Raw genomic sequence first — 3,582 nt, forward strand, 5'->3', positions numbered from 1 at the left:
TGTTCGGATATCTGCTCTTTATTTGGTTTTATGTTGATAGGGATAACTTTTTGAGCGAAAATGGTGATTATCGACGCACCGAAACAAGCTAAAGAACATGGTCGTGCTATCTCGAATGTCCGTGTGACCAGACCGATGAGGAGAAGTGCACGACCATGCAACCCTGCACGGCTGTGTACCGAGACCAAGGCAGATCAGCACATGACCATGCAACCCAGAACGGTCGTGGCACCCGTTGACCGAGACCAGGAAGTGCCCGACCGTGCATCCTTGCACGGTCGTGCTCTAGGAGCCGAGCCCAGACACCACATGGTCATGCCAATTGGCACGACCGTGCAGCGTGATCAGAGAAGGGAAAGGGCACGACCGTGCCGCCACAACCATGCCCTAGCCTATATAAGGGTTTTAACCCTTTGTCTCCGGGGGAGGCTGCGAGGGGAAACGAGCCGTCAGTTGGAGAAACATCTTGGTACCATCCCACGTCGTCTTGGACCTCCGTCCAACGATCTTCCATCACCACATTGACTCTAGGAGCAGAGAATCAGATCCGAAGGGCACTCATCATCATTTGATAAGCACATCTTTTCTTTCTTTCTTCTTATTTGAAGATTGTATGTTTATCTACATTATGTCTTCGGGGATTTTTCTGGCACTCATGGAGTAGATTCCTTGTTCTAGGACTAGGGAGTAGTTGTGACTCGGTTTGATGAAAAACTTGTATTTATGCTTATACTTATTGGATGATCTCTTATGCTTTGTCTTAATTGCATGTCGGTTGATTGTGTGAAAATTTGTTAGCCTCGTAGAGGGATTATCTCTAGATCGTACTCCCGAGGGGTCCTAGTGATAGGGGTAACCCGTTAACAGACATCTAGGATACTTTCTTGAAAGGAGAGGTAAATTCCCCTCAAGGAAGTGAGAGACCAAGCTTAGCTCTGATTCTCTATTCTTAACATTACCAATTAAAGTTGTGTCCTCAAGATTTGCCGAGGCACCCTAGTGACAGGGGTAAATTGTAACAGCACTTCTTTGGGCTCCTCTTTATTCTGGTACAGAAGAATAGTCGCTTTAGCTTCCGGTAAATGCGTGTTGAAGGACAGTGAGTGTAAGATAGAACATGACACATCAACACCGCCGCAACTAAACCAACCTCCTAGGACTCCTCATAACTAAGTTTGACACTTTGAATTACCAGTTCTCGATTCTTGTTCCTGACCTTTCTTCTTTAGATTGTTCCCAACCATTGGTAGCCTAGCTAAACCTAAGTGAATAATTGCTATTTCTTATAACCAGTCTCTGTGGGATCGATATTTTTATTACTGATGACGAATCCGTGCACTTTCGATTCATAATAAGTTTTTGGCGCCGTTACCGGGGACTGCGTCTATAACATTAGCAAAATCATATTGGACTAAACTAGGCTTTGCTTCTTTTCTTCATTTTTTGCATTTTTTTATATACTTTCTATTCTGCTGCTATATTCCATATCTTATTATTGCATGCGAAGAGCTAACCTTTCAGGACAACTACTATTATTCGATCCAGAGATCGACAGGACCTTTCTGAGAAGAAGAAATCTACAGAAGGCATTCCAAGTAGCACAGGAATCCTCAGAAATGACTGACAAACTATTGAAAGATTACGCGACACCATATGCACAAGGGGTTCAGTCCAGTATCACCCGACCGCCCATTGAAGCCAACAACTTCAAAATCAAGCCTGATGCAATCAATTCGGAGGAGGACCGCATGAGGACCCAGACCACCACCTAGAGCTGCTCTACAAGATCTGTGGCACTATGAAGGTAAACGAAGTCCCCCCAGATTCAGTTAGACTACTTCTCTTTGGGGTTTCCCTGAAAGACAGAGCTAAGCAGTGGCTAAACTCCCTTCCAGCGAACAACATATCATCCTGGGAGCAGTGTGAACAGAAATTTCTGGATAAGTTCTACCCACCTAGCAAAACTGCTCACATGAGGAACCTGATTGCTAGCTTTAAACAGATAGACTCAGAATCATTATTTGAAGCTTGGGACAGATTCAAAAGCATACTGAGACAGTGCCCCCATCATGGCCTTGAAAAATGGTTGGTTTTACAATGGAATCAATTAACACGCAAAGGTGTCTCTTGATTCTATAGTGGGAGGAGCACTGATGAACAAAATGTTGGAGGATATTGCGGCCAGCTTGAAGGGGGGTTGGATAGACGGCGCCCCCAAATCCTTGCTTCCTATGATGTTAGCGCAGCGGAATACAAACAAACACAAATAGAAAGCTAAACACTAAATACAAGAATGGAAATGCAAACCGCTAACACGTTCGTTTACGTGGTTCGGAGATAACTTGCTCCTACTCCACGGCGTGTCCGTAAGGTGGACGATCCCTCAATCCGTCGGTGGATTAGTCCCCGGTAAACTCCGGCTAGCTCAACCTCCTTGTGGGTGGAGAAACCTCACCACAACACTCTCCAAAAACACTTGGACACAAGGGAACCTTTGAGCACTTAGTGACTACTAATTAGGCTTTAATCAAGTCTAATTTCGTCACCTTGGCCGGCCATACCAAGCTCCTTCTTATAGAGCTTGGAACAAATCAGAACCTGATTTGCCCGTTACCAGTCGACTGGTCCTTGCACCAGTTGACTGGTGCCAGCCCAACGACTCTCTTAATGGCTCTGCTACAGTGCATCAGTCGACTGATCCATCACCAGTCGACTGCTACAGTGTGCTACAGTAACTTCTACAGTGTCGCTACAGTAAAACCCTAAAACTAGGATTTTGCTCCGAGTACAATCTCTCATGCACTCGTACTCTCACCCTTATGACTCATTTGACGCTTTCTTTGCAGCTTTGACCTCTTGCCTTCAAGCCTACTTCCTTTGGCTCTCGTCCCTCGGATGCATCCAAGCCCACGGCTCGTCCCCAATGCCATCCTTCGCGTATACCTCGAAGTCGCTTCCCTCGGCCCTTGTCCTCGCTGCCTTGTCCACGGTCCCTCGGATGCTCCATCCTTCACCAGACCCGAAGCCGTCAACCTGAGTCACATGTGTCACCTGCAGTCCTGCACAACTCAAGTACACATATCAAATAACGAGGGTAATCCTAACTTAAACTCTTTGCCCAAACACCAAAACACATAGTCCCACGGACCATTGGGATTGCTCCAACAAAAAAGCTTTGATGAAACTGAAGAGATCATAGAGAATGTGGTACAGAACCACCATCAGTAGACATCTAAAAGATCTAGTGGCTCTTTCACAGGGAATCCAATTAAAGCGTCAGGGAAATTCGACGTGGATGCAGTCACACTCATGTCTGCAAAGTTGGGCACTCTGACCAAGAAATTTGACTCTATGGGAGGCAACACAGTTAATGCAATAGCATGTGTCTGTGACACTTGTGGAAGTACGGATCATGCTCAAGACACTTGCCCCTTTGGGCCGATTCAGGCACAGATGAACCAACTTGAGCAATGCGACGCAATAGCTATCTACAATCAGAGGAAAAATAATCCATACTACAACACATACTACCCTGGATGGAGGAACCACCCCAATTTCTCATACCGGAATAATCAGGACCAA

At 45.8% G+C, this 3,582-nt stretch overlaps 1 non-coding gene across 1 annotated transcript; it reads right to left on the reverse strand.

Annotated features, from left to right (window-relative positions):
* Positions 1-1,970: 1,970 nt before the first annotated feature.
* LOC122003208 lies at positions 1,971-2,076 on the reverse strand. The gene has a single exon (XR_006117865.1). It is a non-coding gene; the product is annotated as a small nucleolar RNA R71 (small nucleolar RNA).
* Positions 2,077-3,582: the final 1,506 nt, after the last annotated feature.

Source organism: Zingiber officinale, chromosome 7A (assembly GCF_018446385.1).
Source record: "Zingiber officinale cultivar Zhangliang chromosome 7A, Zo_v1.1, whole genome shotgun sequence".
Lineage (NCBI taxonomy): Eukaryota > Viridiplantae > Streptophyta > Magnoliopsida > Zingiberales > Zingiberaceae > Zingiber > Zingiber officinale.